This window comes from Pseudopodoces humilis, chromosome 6 (genome assembly GCF_049639895.1).
Source record: "Pseudopodoces humilis isolate 2021_Gansu_Grassland_sample_001 chromosome 6, ASM4963989v1, whole genome shotgun sequence".
Taxonomy (NCBI): Eukaryota; Metazoa; Chordata; class Aves; order Passeriformes; family Paridae; genus Pseudopodoces; species Pseudopodoces humilis.
Window position 1 is genome coordinate 23,620,261 of NC_142205.1, and position 20,681 is coordinate 23,640,941.

Genomic DNA, 20,681 nt, shown 5'->3' on the forward strand with positions numbered 1-20,681 from the left:
TCAGTGTGCAAAATTTAACTGGAAATCTAATTAGTAAAGATTTTTTTTTTCATTGGTGTGAGATGTCCTTAATCTCAATTTCCAGTAAGGTACAAGATACTAAGACATGAGCCTTCCCATGTTGTTATGTCTGTTCTCCTTCCAGCCACTGAGTAAACCCTGATGTATATATGTAGATGCATGTTTTTATTAAAAAAATGCAACTAAAACAAACAAACAAAAAGCCCCACAAAAAAACTAAACAACCTAAAACTTTCCATAAGATTTTACCATTAGTTTAGTTCTAGAAATCTGTAAAAGCTGGCTTCAGTCCATGTTTTGTTTTTTCAAAATCATAACTGAAATTCTGAGGAAAGGGCACAAATGCTGATGTTACTTTGATTTCAATGTGATTTGGGACTCTTTTTTCAGAAAGAAGGGAATCAGCTGCACACCCTGAAGAAGAACTGTAATGCTAAATGTAAGGTAATTTACAAATTGGAATGACTGATTGCAAAAATGGTTAAAGCTGGTCAGATTGTTTATCCAAGACCTGCTGGGAGGAAAAAGAGAAGTCAGATTTAGGAAATAATTTACAGCTCCCTCATTTCCAAGCTGCTCTGGCACCAGGAGAGCCAAAGCATTTGCAGAGCTGCTCTAAGGACCCAGAGCTGCTGCAGGGCTCAGGCTGCGTGGAGAGGGGAGCAGCACCAGCTGGTCCCTCTGTGGTGCCCTGTGCCTCAGGCACAAACTGGCTGAGGGTCCCTTCCTAACCTCTGAGAGAAATAAGCCTAACACAGAGAAAACCTGAGCTGCCTCGAAAAAGCTGGTTTCTACCCATTTTGTTTATGCTACATATTCAACCCAGGAGGAAAAGAAATGTTTGTCCATATCTGGTTCCTCAAAAACCCTTTGCTCTCCTCAGGCAACGTTGGCTCCTAGGTAGGGAGCAGCAGAATGATTGGCATGGTCTGATGTGGGAGTGTTGGTAATACTTTTTGGAATGTACTGCTTTGAAAATAAATTATCTACAGATAGACCCCCCCCCCACCCCACCATCTTTTTCTCCATACTTTGAAAAAACTCGCTCTAGGTTTAAAAATCACCCTACCTTCTAAAATCCCAAGCAACATTTCTTCATTCCAGGGTTCTAAGTTCATCACAGAAAATCGTATCTGTTACCCAAGCATTACATGTGTTATCCTTGGAGTCTTAGTTTTATTTAAATGAAATCCTTTAATAAAAGATAATTTTTTTTAAAATCCCACTAATCTAATTATTTATTCATCACATATCACAAGGGGCAAGGTCTTAAGGGAAAGGGATTGTTTCTTTTAACAAAAGCAGTAAAAAACTTTTATAAGATTCTACCTTTTATTATTGGAAAGTGCACTTTTGGTCACCCTTTTCTAATTAGACTTTTTGGAAATAAATATTATGGTGCAAATCTGCACAGGAATCAATTTTGTCCCTTTCAGTAAAAATGTCTGTTACAATTACAACCAATTCGCAAAAAAACTCTTAAAAAACCAACTATATATAAATCTCTTCTACTGGCTACTGCTTTTTCTATTTTCCCCAGGAGCCTGGATGCTTGGCTCTTCCTTGTAGGTTCATGTTTGGGAGACCCTGAAGAATGGCCTGCACTGGCACAGCCCATCTCTCTTTCTAAGGCATCTCAGCATCAGGAACTGACAAAATGCTTTAAATCATTCCTTAGGTCAATGTTCTTCATGGCCCAATAAGTCAAAGCCAAGTTGTGATCAGTTCTATCTGCAATTTGACCACATGCATTATAGATCTTTTTCTTTCCTCCTTTTCTTTTTTTTTTTTTAATTTACTCTTAGTTAAGAACTTGAAGGAAACTTTTTTCAAGAAGATAGAAATCTTAAACAACAACAAAAAAAACCCACACATTGCTCCCCCCACCCCAAAAAAAAAACAACAACAAAACCAAACAAAAAGCAAGAACGGTGCATCTACACTGGAAAATTCAAAGACCTTTAAGGTTCTAATTCTGTTATCAAGCAAAAAATGCAAAGCAGCTGGAGACTGACCTGAATTTGGACACTGGAAAAAAGGGCAGAGGGGGAAGGGAAGAGAGTGGCAGCAGAGAGGGGAGGCAGAAATGTCCTTTTTCAGCATCAGGGTGTGGATCAAACGTCAATGCTTGATGGCAATTGAAATTGTGCACAACATGAAAGTGATAAATAGCCTCGTAATTTTAATACCTATAAATTATATTAGAATTACCTGAACTTAGTCATGCCTCTTCTTAGTTAAATTTATTTCCTGTAACATTCTTTTGCATTATAGAAGAGGTTTAATTCTGTGTAGTTCTAAATAATGTGTATTCCCACCAGTAATTCAAATACACAACAAGAGATGTTGCAAAGACATGGCATGCCACATATTTAAGCCTATTTTGCAATTATTACTTCTGAATACTCGTTTCAAGGAAAAAAAGGGACATTCTCAGCCACCTCAAAACAAAAAGTGCTCTTTATGTCATAAGACTCATATGTGTGATGTGTAAAAGAAAAACATAAGCAACAATAACACTTCAGAAGTTGAACTGCTGTGGGGTGTCTGTAATTAGAGAGTGGTGCTGCTGCCTTGTGTGATTTCCGTGTCAGGTGCAGAGCGCCGAGAGCCGCCTCGCACATTCCTCACGGCCCTGAGCTGCCGTACAAAGCTGGAGCCCGAGGTTGTTAAATTCAGTAAGAGCAGGAATGAGCCATTGATGCTGCTTGAAACAAGGGGAAACAATAGGTCTTTAAGACAGCTCCCATTGCTGAATTTTAAATTGTTTTTTAATAAAATGTAGACAAAACAAGATGATGTCAGAAGAATTCCTCCCCTGTGCCACCCTGGAGATTGTTCAGTAAACGGCAAGAGACGCATACATTTTGGGGAGCCTTTCTGGGTTTCTCATGCCCATTGCAGCTGTACACTGGAGTCCATAGGCCCTTTCTTGCATAGCAGAATCCTTGTTTACAGCACAGCTACAACTATAAAAATGCAGCATATTAGGTCTGTGGGGTGGGACTCACAGACAGCAAGTACAGCTATTTTCTTTCTCCCTTTAACTGCACTTTGTGGGACATTCCACACTTCATCTGCTGTCTTTAATGTTTCCTCCCTCTCCTCAGCACTCGTTTTTCCCAGATCTTGTGGTGGTGAATCTTTCCATAGATTGACAGAAGTCACACAAAAATACAAACCCATCTGTGCCATGATGCACATACATGCACACAAGATAACCAAGCGTGTGCACATGTTTACTTAGACATAGGACTCCATACCACATGCAGGGGGTGAGGAGAGCTGTATGTGTGCACATACATTTTTTGGACATTTTTGGAACTGTATGTGTACACACACAGTCATTTCTTTGGAGTGAGGTGCCTTGCATTGGTAAATTGTATTAATGAGAAACAAATTTTCAAACCAATAAATAATGGCCTTTTAAGACAATCTATACATTATCAGTTCATTTTTGATCATTTTCTAGAACATTAACCCCCAGCTGTTACAGTCATTTGATTCCATGTGTTGTATCTGTATTAAAAATAGCACGATTCCCTGAAATTCCTTCTGTATTTTCTTCAAACACAAGGGAGAAAGCACACTCCCTAATATATTTTATGGGCACACTCTCTTTGCAATATTTCCTTTGCAAAGGTCCTGCTCATATTTGTATCTTATTACTTTTCTTATACTGGATTTATTGATAGTTTCTAACAAAAATATGATTTCAGTATATTTACGGAACAAAACTCAATATATGAGACCCAAATTCAATTTTTTTCATCAAAATGGAGAACAATAAAGAATCTAAAGTCTTCAGTTCAGACACATAGCATCAAAAACACCTATATTGTTAAAAGAAATAACTCAATAACAGGGAAGTGATAGATATTACTTAAAGAACAGCATTAACTTTGTTTACCTTATCTGTGTTTCTAATAATCCAGACTATGACTTTGAGACTTACAAGTATTTTGCACCTGAAATATGTATAATTTCAGTCATATTCTGTAAATGGAGAAAAATAATACCTATGCATTAAGAAGCATTTATTGCATATTGTTACTTCTAGTAACATTATTATAACTATTTAGCTGCATCCGTATGAGGGGGTTTTGTTGGTGTTCTGCCATACTTGTTTCATAAATGTTTTTCATTTATAGGGGGTTTTGTGGTTCATGGTTCTTGGGTTATTCTTTTGCTAAAAGGTCATATTCTGCGTTTCTAATGGATTACTTTCAAAGAAACACTGTGGAGCTAGTTTGGGGGTAGGGGTGGGGTTTTATTTTGCTTGTTTTTCTATTGACCACTAGCAAAAGGTTTGATTAATAACTTTGGTTAACAATAGATTTTTAGTTAAATAGATGAATGAATTCATTATTTACCTGTTCTTAGTCTCATGTGTATTGCCTAGTGATGATTATAGCTGTTTAAGAAATGATCCTTATTTATGATATGTTGCATCATCCAGAGATGTAATGATTTTAGATTTTCCCCCTAAATTACAGGGCACTTTCCACTGAAAATGGTAAACAATATTACAAACTTAAAAAAAAGAAGTAATCTGATTTCAGGGAAGAGGGAACCCAGTGAAAGATGTGTGCTTTTATAAGGATGGACAATGGAAAGCAAAATAATAACTCCTAAGTTTGATTGTTCAAATATATTCTGCAATACAGAGAGCTGCATGCAGGCTGGAGCAGGCATGGGGCAGGAAGGTTAAGTAGAAGAGAAGGCACAATACTTCAGATTGGCAGTAGACTGCAGCAAGAATAATCTAATCAAAACTAAATTCAATTATCTAGTCCCAGGGCAGGCTCCTGGGACTGCTGCACTGAATGCTAGCAGAGCTCCTCCTAGACATTTTTCCCCAGTCAAACTCACATGATGAATGCAGATGAAATTTGAAATATGAAAATCTGAAATAATTTATGGAAGTTGTCAGAAATTTGGCCTGCTTGTGGTGTAATTTCCTCTGAGACGAGGCAGGCTGGCTCATTGCTTCTAGTCTCAGAGCAGTTGCTGGTCTTCCAGTGGATGGATCAACCCCTTTAAAATGCTCTTCCAGACAAATTACAGCTCATTACAGACAGCCTTGCACCATGCCATTATGTCAGAGGAAATCTTTTTTCATTTGCACAAATTTGCTTGGAATTCTCATATTTATTTGAGCATCCATTATCGAATCTGAACATTGAATTATCCACAATTATTTTCTGGGTAGGCGGATGTTTGTGTATACGGAATAGATAGAGACTGTGTAGATATACAAATATCACAGCATTACTGAAAATCCTCCTTATTTCAAACAACTGCATTTATGTGTAAGCAGAACATATACATACACACACACACACACACACACACACACATACATATATATATATATATATATATAGGCTATTTCCTGAAGATGGTCTTTTAGGAGATGCATTTACTTTCTCAAAGGAGGCATCTACAAAAAACAGCTCACTTCCCAGTGACTCAGAGCCTGCTCTTTGCAGCAATCACAATTAGAACTTTTGACTGTCTACATGAAATTTGTGTATGGTCTGGCTACATGTGAGACATTCACAGTTATTATGTGCTTTAAATTCTATTCTGCAACAAACATGCTGTCTCTATCCCTGTTGTGTTCACATCTAGCACACCTTCCCCCCTATCCTGTGTCAGATTGCAAGTAAGCACTGGCATGCAAGAAAATGGAAGGGGCAGTGATGGGATATATTCTGAAGCCCTCACTCCTTAGCTGTCAGGCAAATTTTGACTTAGTTAGGACTAGGAGTTAAATTATGTGCTCAATACTAATATTTTCTAGTTGGTTAACCTTGTTACTAGGCTGTTGATAGCACAACTTTATGGTTTTTTAACATTAGAAATACTCATTGGAAAAAGGATTTTACAAGTGGTAAATCCTGTGTGAAACTGTCCCTTTGAATTATCTGATCAGGGAGAGCAGAATCATGTGCAATTGTTCCTATGGATAGGAGTTACTACAGAGAAGTAGGCCAAAGTACCATTGAGACCATTTTTTGTTTTTTAATCACTGTCAATGTTAAATACCTAAAATTCCTGACAATCTCTGTCCAACAAGTAAAGAGAGTATTATCGTATTACTTTCAGTAAGTTTGAAAGATCTAATTTAAAATATGATAAGTTTTGTCTCTGTTTTAAGAAAAATTCTATTGCAAATACTCTCAGGTCCCCAAATAAAACTTTAGTCATATAAAATTTTTTAACTGTCTTTGGTATCTCAATATATAAATATCCTTTAACTTCTGATCTATCCCAGCACTGAAGCTTTCATCCTGTCATTATTTGTGTCATATGAACTTCCCACAAAAATTTTGTTCCAGCCTTCACAGACCAAGACCTAAAGAAAAACAGAGGGCAGGAGTGGTTTATTCATGGTGTTCGCCTAAATACTCTTCCATTACTCAGTCAGGTTTATTAAGCACCAAGAAAAGTCTCACAGTGTGATTGGATCTCACACAGTCTGGCTTTTATAGACAACTGCATTTAGGACTGGTACTTTTATTTTCTTGAGACAGGATTTGGTTTGAGAACTCTTAAGAAACACTGCAGCAAAGCAAGCAGAGCTCAGTTTAATGCGCTTCAAGTGCCCCCACACATTCACTGAGAGCCCAGTGTGCTCAGCTGTCCAGTGTCCTGCTCTCAGGCTCCCTCCTCAGCTTTAGGCAGAAGTCTGCCCAGTGTTCAGGAAGAAGGTGCTCCAGCATGGCATAAATGCCTGTAGGTCCTTTCACTCCAGGTACTTGCATACAGCCTTTGGGAGAGGTATGGGGCACTGCCTGACTGCCTGGAAGTGTTCAAGGCCACGCTGGATAGGGATTTGAGCAACCTGGTCTAGGGAGGTGATGTTGCGGGGCAGGGGGGTTGGAACAAGGTAATATTTAACGTACTTCAAACCCAAACCAGTAATTGTAAGATTCTGTGATTTTGTGACTGTGAATGTCTTTGGCAGAGCACCTTTTTGCTTTTTGTTATCTATAGAATACGGAGAAGGGCACATGTTAACATGTTCATTCTTCTTCCCTCAGTATTGTAAATCATTGTGGTTATGCATTATTGAAGATGTACATTTGTCATTTTGACTCATTCCTTTTTCATTACTTATCCAGAACATAATTAGAGGCATTTTCCTGTTTCTCAGACAGAAAGGATTTTTTTCTAGTCACCAGATTATTTGAAGAACTCCTTAAAAGATATCTTCCATGACACTAGTCAAAAATATGCTGATCAGAAAACTTCCCATCCCAGAATATTTGGTTTGTTTTGTGATATATCCAGCTTTCTGCTACATGTTTCCCTTGTTACTTCATCAGATCATCTGCTTATATGAGAAGACTTCTCTTCATTTGGCTTTCCGCTCCGTATTCAGTGGAAGTTGGATAAGGCTGAGCTGTTTGTTGGACAGACAGTACTCAGGAGAGACAGTTCAGTGATCTCAGGTGAGTTACCTCTGTCTGTCTGGGGACAGCACCTGGGCAGAAAGGGCTCCATCCCTGCTGGCAGATCCACCAGATGCTGTCATAAACACATGATAATAAAGCATCCTGCTATCTACAAGGACATTACTGAGAGTAGGTAGCTGTCAGTGACTTGCAAGTACTTGCAGAGACTGGGAGGCCACCTTGATTCCAGCAAACTACCCCAACCTTGGACACCCTTAAAACATCTATTTGTGGCTGGTCCTAGGAGAGGTGTCAGTCTTTGCAAAGAGGAATTGGCAGTGTGTCGGGATGATAGCAGAGCAAGGATGAATCCTGATTGATTGTGAGGCTTATGAACATTAGCCAAATGTGGTCATTTGTGCAATTAATGCAATGATGCTGAGAACAGCAATATCTAGTATTTTATTGTAATTGTCTGAACAGAGTTTTGAACTAAGAAGGAGTAATTTTGCTACAATGAAAGTTATTTATGTTAAAGATACATAATGATATTAGGATTTCAAAAACTAGAGCCACAGACCCATTAAACTGAGAAAGCTTTGAGCTATTTTATATGTCTTGTATTTGCATTTTACTTATAATAAATATAAATTGTGAATATTCCCTTTAAAAATGTCAGAAAGAAAAATAATTACCTAGGAATCACAAATTTTATTAGGATTTCTGTTTCTTTTTGTGGTACAAATTTTAAAATATTAATGAAGTTAATTCCCACCACCCCCTCTATACCACTCGGTAGTGTTGTCAGGTGGAAAAAAGAAAAAAGTCACAGAAAGATATAACTTATTTAAGTCAGCACATTCTTTCATCTGGATAGCTGTTGCATGGCTGGAATAGGCTGTAGCCTCCCAGCTTCTCTTTGCTGCAGGAAACTTTGTAATAGCACTTAAATAAATAAAGAGACTGGGTAGGAGATTATTGCTTTCATTGTGCTATTGTATATGTGTATTATAGAGTCACCCCGTAGATTGACACAATTAGTTGAATGCAGGACAAGACAAATGTTGTATATGACAGTGGGGTAGTATTGAAAGATGACCCCATATCTGGAGAGCTCAGAGTTATGGATCCATTGATGGCTGTTACCAGTGTTTTGAAGCGTGGCTGTTAAATTTTGCCTGCTGGCTTCTGGCTGCTGGCCTGCCGGCCTGCCTGCCTGGGCAACCGCGGGGCTGAATGAAGCTGCAGGCAGCTTCGGCACTTTGTTCTTCTGTCATAAAAACTGACCACTGACAGGAGGAGCCTCTGCCAGGCCCAGTGGGGGTGCAGCACCATGGATCTTTGTCGCTCCTTTTCACTCCCTGTGCTGCTACTTTGGAGCAATCTAAAGGGCTAGGACGCTTTCAAATGCTTGTATATGGCAGCGTAGGATGAGAAAAGAGACTCTGGCCACAAAGAAAATACCCTAAACAAAATGGGATTTCTATTAAAATATAAGGCATTTCCTCCACAAAAAAATAAGACCATAATAAGATACTTAATGGTGACTGACAGCTCAGCCTCTCTGACTGCCAGCCATTTTCTTTTTAGATGCACACATGTGCGATCAAAACATGTATGCTATAGGTAGCTAGCTCAAAGTAACCAGCCTGGAAGATGCTGGAAGAAATTCTTCTCTACTTTGTTTTGACTATAGCTGTAAATATTTTATATTCTTCAGTCTTTGATGATCATTTCACCCGTAAACAGGAAAGCCAGTATATTCCCTGTTAAAAAAACAAAACCCCCAGATTTAAGCATTTTAAGTAAATGTTTCATGCATTTATCAGGAGAATTATTCAGGAGACATCAGATATTTTTTGTCTAAATTCCTGAGTAACTAAGACTTCTGCAATCCTACTCTCTGGGCTGTATGTTACTGCATGTGTTTGTCTAAGCAAGTGCCCCAGCATGGGAACCCAGAGGACAGCCTGAAATCAATCACTTCATCAGAGGAGTATTCTGGCTGTGACATACACAGATAACTCTGTCATATAAAGGAGTTGACATAAGCTGAAGAAGACCTCATATCACTGTGGAGTTTTCTTATTACTGACCAGGTAGGAAACATTTTTTGAATGAGAATACCACAGTAGCCTACACTTCATTGGTTTGTATCAAGTCTCTGTGGAAGAATGAAACTTGTGAAGAGTTCCTGTCAAATTACCGAATCAGGAAGAAGATGGACTTTTGAACCTCTTCTGAACATATCATAAAATAATGGGAACTGCCAGTCTCCAGGCCTTTGCACTATCCAGTGCCTCTGTTGTGGTCCCATGGATGCTGTACTGGCAGAAACCCCTCTGGCTGGTCACTGCCACCAACTTTCTGGGCTTTCATGACCTCTTTCTCTTCCACTTTGCATATTGGGAGAGAAAGAAAGTGCGCAGGACAAAGATACCACATGTGAGGTGATGAATTTAACCAAATCATGGATTCCATAAAGATTGGGTGTTAAAGTTGTCAGGAGAGTAACCCCATTACTATAAAACTAACTGACCCATTCTCTAGAGTGCCTTTGCAACAATTTTTGTGGTGACTCTGGGAAAGGAGACATGTCACAGAACAGGGTGGGACACTTGGGTATTCCTTCTGCAAGGACCCAGCAAATCTTGGTATTCCTTGCCAGGAGGGGAGAGACAGTTTAGTATTAGCACTAAACTAGGTATGGGGGAGACAGGGATTTGGCTGGTGTCAGGGAATCAGACTGGCAATCATCAGACTTGTATTGTGATCTTTATTTCATTCTACTGTGTCCTGGTTTCCAAGTCAAACTATGCACTGTTTGTTATCTCATAGCATATTTTTTTTCCTTCAAAAAGGAGTAGATATGTAATTCTCACCCTGACAATGTTGCCAAACTGTGAAACTCCATGTGCATTATGATCTCCAGGAAGTCACCAGTAACTGAATACAAAATAACAGCTTTTTTTTTCATTACCTGCTCATTCATTAATACTTGAAAAATGTTCTGAGATCCTTGGATGTAGAGTACAATAGAATATGCTGTAATGTTCTTGTTAATAATAAAATCAAGATAATTTAGAGATAAAAGGAAATTGATAGATGTAATAGAGTTTGTATCTAGGAAGAAACAACCAGCAGTTTCTCTTTTCATTGTTCAAAATGTCTGTTTGGTTTCCAGAGACAAATTGAACTGTACTAATAATTTCATTTAACTCACTGATTTCTTTTGTCCTGTTTTATTTTTCCCAAAGCACTATTGCTTTAGCAAGACAACAATAATCATGACTCACCCTTCATACACATTTTGTAATAAAGTTTTTCTCTTATTCATCCTTAACTTCCCAGCATTGAGGAAAGGTAAAAACTTAGTGGAGTCTTCTATCCAAATGTTTTGTTCAGTTCTTTACCTTTGCTGCTAACTACTGGTGTGAATACTCCCAACCTAAGGCAGCTGATGAGGAGGATTCAGTTCACATCTGCAAGGGTTCCTACTTTGTGTCTCTCTTAAATCTGCTCATTCTGCAGGTATAAACAGCTCCTCAGAAATCAGTGGGATTTCATAAGGTGAACAAGATTTTCACTTTGCTGACTACAGTAAGAGTTTTATCTGATTGGGGATTGAGGTGTTAGTCCCAATGGTGAATGATCAAAGCCAAAGTGGTAAAAGATGAAGTGAAAAAATGAATAGTGATCCTTTTCCCCTTACAACCTGTTCTCGTTGCTGTATTGAATTCTGCCTCTGTACAAATAATTCAAACCACCTCTTTTCATTATGTATTTTCAACCACTATTAAAAGGGGAAAAATTGTTTCTAGAACTTTGCTATTATTGAGAACTACAAGATAGTGTAGAGGATTAATTTTTATTCATCACAGGAACCCTAACTGCAGGGTTTCAAAATATTCTTGTCCTTGCAATCAGACCACATTTGCTTGTAAAGGTAAAAGGCACAGACAAGGTTTAGAAGATCACTCCTCAAGAGGATACATTTTTACATAGGATTTTTCCCACCACTAACTTACACAACACTAGAGCATACAGAATGTGTGTTATTGTATACATATACTCAAGGTACTACTTTGCACAGTTTAATCAGTGAACTGATTATTTTTGTGGGACCTCAATAAGTCTCTTCCATGTAGACAATTATGATCAATAGGATATGTTTGCATATCAGTTTTTATAAAATCAGAGCTTTTCCATCTAATATTTGCATGGCACTAGTTTTAGTTTACCTCAAAGGAGCCATCAAAGAAATCAAAAAAATAAAAAAAAATTAAACCCGAGGAGGGTTTATACACAAAGCTAAGCATGCCACAATAACAGGACACTCTCTCCTTGCTTGTCAGGATCCAGGACCCAGTTTCTTGCCCTGTCAGCAGGAATGGCTTTCCACCACCACCACCATCCTACTAGGACCACAGTGGATGACCTCCACAACATTCACATTCTCTGGGATCAGGGCTTGGCTTATATTTCTCCCTGCCAAAAAAAGTGGCCAGCTCAGCTGGGAAGCTTTGGGGACCTCAAAACTCCATGGAATATGACACCAAATCTGTAGGCCCTCTTCCACCCTTCCATTTGGGACTTTGAAGACAGCAGACATTTTAACATCCATTATTTAATCTATTTGTCAAATACTATTGCAGCGCCCACATCTGTTGGCTCACTTCTCTCCTGCTCACATATGTGTGTGTTGGGGGTGTGTGTGCTGCAGGCATTACATGTGTGCCACCACACCAGAGAGGGATTTTGTTGCAATGGGCACCATCTCCATCACCAAAGCCTTGGTCTAGGGCATGTTGAGACTACTCTGTCTTAAAGGGCAGACCCCTATCCCCACACTTGTGGGCTCATAACCTTTAAGTTGTGGGCCGAGTCAGGCCAGGTCCTGGGCTGCTCTGGCAGGCAACTGCATGGGCTGGGGCTGGCAGGGCTCCACGGGGGAGTGAGGGTGCGTGCATGCTTCTGTGTGTGTGAGTGTGTGTGCCTGTGAGTGTGTCAGGAATGCCCCTTTCACCCTCCTCACCTCCCCGGCAGCGCACTCCTGCCTCAGGCGGCTGGTGGCTCAGTGCATTGGCTGATTAGGTAACAACAGAGCACCTTCCCTCCCTGTTTCCTCTCAATGCGCTTGGGCCACGGCTTTTGAAGGAGCCCGGCCCTGCCACTATCCAGCCATTATAACGGGATGTATGGGGCTTTATCCGGAAAAAGCTCAGCCTTGCCCCAGGCTTCATCAATCATTTAGACCGGTTCAAATCCCCTTCATCGTGTTCCGCCTCATTAAACCTATCGAGGGGGACTGAAGAGAGTTTGTATAGGTCCAGAATGCCTGTACACTCCTCTCTATCTCAGATAGCGCGGATATAAAAAAAAAAAAAAAAATAGAAGAAAAAGGCAAAAAGGCAAAGAAACGATTAAATCCATTAAAAGGGGTATCTATGCCCTGTCCGCTGCTTTCACACGTGAGCCGGGCCGGGCGTCCCCTCCTGACGGTGGCTTGTGGAGCCCGTTCACACTCCGCCCGTGCTGTTGGCCCCGGGGGACACCCAGCAGCCCCCCGGAGCCATTAAACTGCCCGCAGGTGTAAAGCCGGGGCGATGAGGTCTGCCCTGGCCCCTCTGCTCGTCTGCAGTCACGGGAGGCGAACAGCCCCGTGCACATCCCTGCAGGCAGGGAGAGTATGGGCCTGCTGCCACTGGGTCCCGTGCCAGCCTTTTTAAAATAAACGAATTATTTTATCCCCTGGGAGAGAAAGAGGAATGAGCTCCAGCAAAACTGTGCTGATTGTTATTTATCCTTATATTTTTTTATTCTGGCGACGTCAATCGCCAAACTTGTCGGTGCCTTGCCCCTCTTGTTCCCTCTCCCCGGGTGGTGATGCGCCGCTCCGCCGGGGCTGCGCTTCGGTCCGCGCCCGGAGCCGCGCTCGGAAACAGGGCTGCAAATTGCTGACATCTGCATTTAAAACAAAGAGGGACATCTGCATTATCGCCGATCCCTTCTGATATTAATAGTCATAAAACCCGGAGTGATTACCGAAAAGGAACGTGTCAAATTGCCGAGAGTCTGGGTGGGGTTGGGTCTAAAAAAAAGGAAGAGAAAAAAGAAAGAACTAACCAAACAAAATAATAATAATAATATATATAAAAAAGGCAAAGCACCGAATCCAAGTCTGTATTTTAACTTTTTTAATAACGATTTTTTCCTGTGTTGTAAGCTTGCACCGAATCCTGGAGGAATTGCTAAATCAGATTAAGGTTATATTTTGCAACAGACTGGATGGAGCAATAAAGGAGAAAGCGCGGAAATGGGACTTCACCCATCAATTAGATCTCTATTAGCAGCCAATGCAGGCTTCACCACAGGAAATGTCACGTCCCGGCAGAAGCAGAGCCTTTCACTTTCCCCTGAAATTAAACAATTCTTCATGCTCGCAGACCCCGGGCGAGCCGAGCCTTTGTTCGCCCGGGTGCAGAGGGTGCGCGTCCCGCCAGCACCTGCTCGCTGCCTGCGCCGGGAGCCGAGGCCGGGCCACCGCCTGCACAGGTTGCCCCAACACCTGCGCTGCTCGCCCTCCTGCCCAGCACCCAGGAAACCGCCGCCTTAAAAGGCTCTATTAATATTAAAGGGGTTATTCCAGCCATAAGCGGACCATTACCAACACAATGGGCAGTATTTTGAATAGCAGGTCGGCTCATCTGCCTCCATAGATCATAACTGCCAAAACCGTCCCCCTCTCCCCCCGTGGCTCCCCATCCCCGGCTCCTTGGGGCTTGTGGAGCCAAAGACTCTTTCGCATCGGTCTCAGCAGTGGCACCGTCGCAGGGTGTGGGGCCGTGCTAAACCGAGGCAGAGTGGGCCGCTCTCCGGGCTGGAGAAAGAGGCTCCTTTACACCGTGTGAAGCTGAGTGCCGCGGGGAGCTCGGCTCTGCCTGGCAGGGCGTGCCTGGTACTTCTCCCCCTTCTTCCCCCTCCGGCACTGCAACCAGACGAACCACCGGCTTTGGGGAGAGTACTGCGGGGAGGGAGGCAAGGAAGGGTACGGGGACTTTCCCGCACACGTCCCCCCTTCCCGCTCAGGGAAAAGAAAGAAGAGAAAAAAAGGCGTTGAATTTGCCCATAAGCAAGAAAGGTGCAACAGGAAAGGAATGGCCAAGAAGGGGAAAGTCACAGGGGGGGGATAAAGGGAGCTCTGTTGCCCGGGTCCTTGTTGTTCTTGCTGCTGCTCCATTCAGGCACCGAATTCAAATGGATATTTTACAGCTCAGTCCAGCTGAACAGGGGCTCAATGCGTGAAAGCTGCCGAGCTGCCTCCGCGGACATGCTCTGGGCCCGATATTATAATTTTCATAATGCGCTTTTATGTAGCTTCAGCCTCCTCCGGTGAGGAGCCCGCAGAGCGGCTGAAAGGGGCTTTGAGAGACCGGGGAGCGGGGCTGCAGCGAGTTGCGAGCCCCCCGCCGGCGTGAGTGGCACCGCCTGCCCCGGCCGAGGGCTCCTGCCTCCAACCCCCAGTCCCCGGCTCCACCGCCCTTCCCAGCCCGGCCGGCCCCTCCAGGGCTGCTCCGGCTCCGCGTCTCTGCAGGGCTGTGCACATCCGTCCTCGCCAAAGCAGCACAGGGGCACCGGGACAAAGCTCTGCTTCATTCCGGACCCCTGTCGGCCGCTAGCGACGTCCTGCCCCGGCAGAGAGTCTGCTACACCGGCCCGACCAGGGAAAAAGGAAAGGAAAGAGGGATTCTCCCCCTCAGACAGGCAGGAGGGAGGGCAGCTAAACAGTAGAGAAACAGGAGAGTTATTTCCGTCCCTACAAGCCAGGTCGACTGAAAAATAATGCAGCTGTATATTTATCATCCCGGGTAAGTCATCTGCTGCTAAGAGGGTCCCCGGATGAATCGTTAACCGGCTGGAGCCAGTGCCTGGGAATGAGATTCGAAAGATTATTGATTTCCCTTCGGGGCCAAATGAGCCAGCTCCGCCAATGCCCGCCCGCCCCCGCCCCGCTCAGCAGGTGCGTGAGCCGCGCTCGTCGTGTGAAAACATCCGAGGTCTCCCCTCGGAGAAGTTCTGCCATCCCCTTCCCTTCCGGCTCGGGAGGCGCCCAGTGGCAGCAGCTGAAGAGATAGTCACTGACAGAAGAAAAGGCCAAAGCAGATATTTCTAGGGTCCGTTTTAGCTTCAAGAACGTCCGTAAATATTTGCCTGACAGACTGAAGAAAGGGAAATTTAAAAGAACGAAGAAAAAATATGAAATCAGGAAAAAACAAACAAACAAACCCCAACAAAACATCACACTAAAACCCTGAGAAAACAGAATCCACGGAGAGGGAAGCGTGCTGCGGCGGGGATGGCTCAGGCCGCGGCCCAGCCCCTGCGCGCCCGCGGCCGGGAGCGGCCCAGACAGCGACACCGTGGTCCCTCTTGGCTTAGGGATACAGCAAATAAGGAGGCAAGGGAGAAATCCGATTATCTGTTTCTAGCGTGGCTTTTGACGTTTCTCACGGGGTGAAAGGCTTCCTAAGGAGAAAAATTATTTTATCTCTTTACTTATAACTGCAACTTGAATATGAGCGGCTTGCCCCCAAAATCTTGTGTAGCTACTGCCGCGTGTCACTTGCTAAGCCCCTGCTGCGGAGTTATAAACACATGGAGTCATTTTTAAAGCAGGCCAAGACCGGAGGCGTGTGCTCTTCCTCTTTCATGTGTCCCAAAAACTTCCGCAGCCACTTTGCGGGTGCGGGAGGCTGCCTGGGGGCCCTGCCCGAGCAGCTGCCAGCCCACCCCTGGCCTCGCACACGGCCTGGCTGAGCCCCGGTGCTCCCCACGGCAGATGAGGCTCCAGCTCTCTCCTCCGGCCCCGAAGAAGAGCTAGAAGGAGGGCAGAGAAACAAATAAATATGGCTTCGCCCTCGTAAAGGGAAAAAATACAACAAAACAACAACAATAAAGGTTTGTTTTTTTTATCTCGTTCAGGTGGAATTTCACCCGAGATATGCCTCAGGGAGGGGAACCGTTCGCAGCCCCTAAATCTGCATGGCGTGGGTGGCTGTGTTTCTCACCCACGGACCTGGGAACCACCAGTGGCCACAAACTGCTTTAATCCTTTCCCGCCTCCTTGCCACGTGCTCCTTTGCAGAGGTGGAAACGCTCTCGGGCAGCTGGACCACCTCCTCCCCCACCACCGTTTTCCCCCCAGGGGACAGCGAGAGGCCGTGGATCCCGTCTGCGCTCTGCAGAAGGGTCCGGATGCTTGGTGAAGGCGGCTATGCCCGTCGCAACGTGGATGCTGCTGTTTCTGGATCGTTTTGGTTGTGAACCTACTGCGCTCATGTTACAAATGCAATTAATAGTAAAAGCAGCCTTTATCTGAAGAGCAGGAGGCAGCTGCACACCGCAGGTCATTATCCATTAGCGGGTAGTGTTCAGCACTTAGCAGGACTGTCGTGTTCAAGGCAAGGGGAGGAAAAGCAAAAGCCTTATCTCCTGTCTTAGTCCTTCCACCACTTTCCTCTGCCCGGGAGGGAGGCCAGCTAGCTGCAGGCTGTCCCGTGGACCGGGCAGGCTGGGCTCCGGAGGAGTGTGGGAACCTGGCCCCCGAGGGGCCAACCTCCTGATTCAGTGGAGGAGTTCAAGTCTTGTAAATACATATCCTTCTCTCCTGCCCCCTTCCTAGAAGAGTCCTCCGGTTTGCTTCGTTGCAATAGGCACGGGTAGGCAAGTGCCGAGCCACCCCTGGTCCCAGTCGTGGCAAAGCGGCTTCGTGCCTCAGTTTCCCTGTCCTGCAGGCCCAGGTCAATGCTCCCACCTCACTTTGTGAAACACATCCAGACCGATGTCCTGTGCTGCTGATGCAAAAGGTGTTTCCACACCTCCGCAGGCCTCCCACACAACACGAGGGGTTCCAACCCCGCTCGGGTGAGCGTAGCATCTCACGGGCTGGACTTTAACCCGCAAGACATTCCTCTCGGGACAGTTAGAGAGCGGACAGAAACCCAAGAGGCAGAAACCCTCCCCTCGGCCACACAGTAAGGCTCTACCTGCTGTGGCAATTTGGCAGAATCCAGCGAGGTCTCCGCCCAAGACTTTTAGGGTTTCTCACCCGTTAAGTGAAAGTTCAAGAACACACTGAGGACATCCAACAGGTCTGGCTAAAACCTCACTCGGGCCACTCACTCATGGCAGCATAGAGCTAAATACTTCCTCTGTAGCGTGGGGAACTGCAGTGAACCATCTACCATCTGCTTAAACCTCAGGATAAGATGAAATATCTTATTGATTTAGACTCTAAAAGAAATAGAGGAAGGAAGTGGGGAGAAAAAAAAAAAAAGAAGGGGAAAAAAAAAAAAAAAGCCAATCCCAAACCACTGTATTTCTGTATTCTGGAAAAAGGAGGAAAAAAAGCACTTCTGCATAGCTCAGTGGGGAAAAAGGTCAAGCTACTATTGACAAGTATGTAAAGACATCTTCTAACCATGGGAAAACATGTATAAATTGTTTCGACTCACTGCATTCAAAACCAATGGAAGTGAATTACAAAACTGCACTTCTTGCATTGTTGGACTGAAAGGATATCTATTTATCATCTTATAAGACAGCTCGAACGATCTTTATCTGCTTTGCCCACTTTCTGACCCAAATTCAGGGTTTTTATGGAAAATTGCAGTCAGTTTGATTGATGAAATCCAAAGATGTCTAAAATGGCACCAAAGATCTCCAACTGTGCAGACTCCAACCGAGGGCTTCAATGTTGGCATTGTTCCTACGAAAAAAGTTGAGAAAACGAGCAAAAGTTAGGGAATTTCTGTTTAAAAACTTCAAATTTCAATGAGGATCCCAAACCTATTATCCCTATTCATGGGGTGAGCTCTGTGAACATAAAAGTATTTCCCACACATTGCAAAACAACAACAACAAAAAACCCCTTATTTTTAAGCTGCTCCATAAACCTTCTTTGTAAAACGCTGAATAACCCTGTGCAGTAAATAAACCCAGCGGCTCCAGTTTAGAAATCATGTAAATTTAAATCCTACAAACAGGAAGCTCATGTATAAAGAGAGAGAGGGGAAAAAATGTGTATATATATATATATATATATATATACATATTTCATCCGCAATTAAAGAGAACCTTAATTTAAAATTCGGACACACGCTGGAAGATGATTTTTAAACCTGATGTGTGACTTCAGAGGGTTTAATTCAGGGTTTAGAGGGAGCAGCTCTGCAGGAGATGCTGTTTCCTAGCCTTCCTCGTAGAAGGTGGGTAAACTGCTGCCTGCCAGGATTTAACAGGCAACACATGGAGCTGCGAGCTGGGGCCCTTGCAGGTGGGTGAGAGCTCGCTGCCCTCTGGCCCAGCCCAGATCCACTCGGCAAAGGGCTGTGGCGCAAAGCTCCGGCGCTGACCGGCCACGGAGCTGTTTGTTAGTGGCTCCCCGTCTCGTTTAGGGCTACGCATTATTGTGGAATACTGTCACCTGCCTAATTGTGCTAAATGGCCACCTCCTATTATTAATAATAGCTGGAACGTGGCTCCTAGACACGTTACCAAGACTGGGAAGCTGATGAATGAAACCCCTACTAGGGAAAATCTTGGTAGCTGTCTTCTGTCGCATTACCCAAGGGGGCCGACTATAAATCTTCCCTCATTTTAACCACGTTTACCCTCATACTCCTCCAGGCTAGGGATGCTGTGTTAAGATTGCACTGATGTGCCAATGCTTTGGACCAGCTGCTCCTAAATACAGACAAGTCCTTGTCAATTAAGCCATTGAGGAGCAGGGCCTGGGAGCTCTGGGGCATTTTAGCAGGCAGCAGTGTGCAGCCCCAACAATTAGCATCCATTTTGAAGGGACCTCCAGGGCACAAATGCACAGGCAGGGAAGAATCAAAACACCAGGCAACTTCAATTCTGAAAACCGGTCACATAATGATACTGAACAGACCGGCCTAGGAGAAGTGAGACAATCTTTCTTGGGAAGGACGTTTAGCCGCTCCCCCAGCCAAGCCGTAGGGCCGAGGCACGACGCGAACCGCGGAGTCAGAGGAGATAAATGAACACATTCATTTGCCTGTGTGAGCCGAAGTTTCCTTTGGCGGTTCTTCTTTGTAATTCGGTGTCACCTCAAGCAGCTGGTGGCATCCAATGCTCCCATGATCCTGGCCTTTGGCCCAGGCAGAGCTGGACAAGGCAGCCCGCTCCAAGGAGAAGAGCTGCGATGTCTCAGGTCAGAGAGGCCAAGCTACCAGTGGGACAGGCAGAGCACTAGGAGTTCAGCTAAACAAAACCCCGAGGGGAGTAGGGAGCCTGGGGGATCATTAGCGAAGGTGTTTGCTTAAGTCATTAGGAAGCCGGTAGCTAGGGGAAAAAAGGCTTGTTCCACAAGGCACCTCCCCAGAATGGCAGGGCTGGACATGCAGAGGATATCACAGGACAAGACTATGTGACCCTACCAAGTTCAACAACAGAGCAAACAGCACATGCCATTAGGGACGGCAGTCAACTGGGAGGTAACAAAGAGGGGAGGACACTGGCAAAAAATGTTCATGTATTAAATATGGAAAAGTATGGGGACAAGGGCAAGGGTCAATGAAAGTCAACAAGAGAGCAGGCGTAATGTTAGAAAGAATTTAATATCAAAAATACATAAATCTGCGTGGGAGGCAGCCCCAGAATAGGCAGAAAGGAAAGCAGCCTTGGAGTCAACATTCACTTGGTAATAGAGCCAGAATGGATAGCGCCAGGTTGTTAACATTTAACACAAAAGTTAGTGGGGAATAAAGGACGCAGGGCCGGCTCCTTTAATTGTGGCCCCACCGGGAGATTTCCATATGTCACACTAAATGGATAACACCAGCCTCATTCCGCAAGGCTTCTGCCTCAGAGTTCCCTCTCTCTCCCTCTGCTTTCGTTCCTTATTATTTCTTTTTCCTCCGTCCTTCTCTGCAAGCCCCGCGGAGCTGCCAACAGGGGCCGAAACAAAGGTCTGGCTCTGAGCTGCTGCGGGGAAGGATGGGAGAGAGGAAAGGAGAGGAGGCTTTCAGGCAGCCCATGCCCTCCTGGGGCTTCCCTGTCCACCCTCACCGGGCGTCACGACTCGCCAATAGCTGTCGCGACATGAAATTGAACTCCTGCGGTTTTGTTAGGAAATCATCCTCAAGTCAAAGCAGGGTCCGAGGAAACAGGACCACTGTCCTGGTTCAGGAAGCCTCGGTTCAGCGCTGCGCGGAGAACCCACCGGGCCCCGCT

General features: G+C 44.3%; 1 long non-coding RNA gene across 2 annotated transcripts; it reads right to left on the reverse strand.

Moving 5' to 3' along the window:
- Nucleotides 1-17,985: 17,985 nt before the first annotated feature.
- Nucleotides 17,986-18,853, reverse strand: LOC148184128 (uncharacterized). 2 transcript variants are annotated; one of them, XR_015772699.1, is made up of 2 exons: nt 18,605-18,853; nt 17,986-18,192 (listed from the first exon to the last, which is right to left on the reverse strand). It is a non-coding gene; the product is annotated as an uncharacterized LOC148184128 (long non-coding RNA). The 2 variants fall into 2 exon arrangements; XR_015772698.1 differs by having other exon boundaries at nt 18,561-18,853.
- Between the last annotated feature and the right edge of the window lie 1,828 nt (nt 18,854-20,681).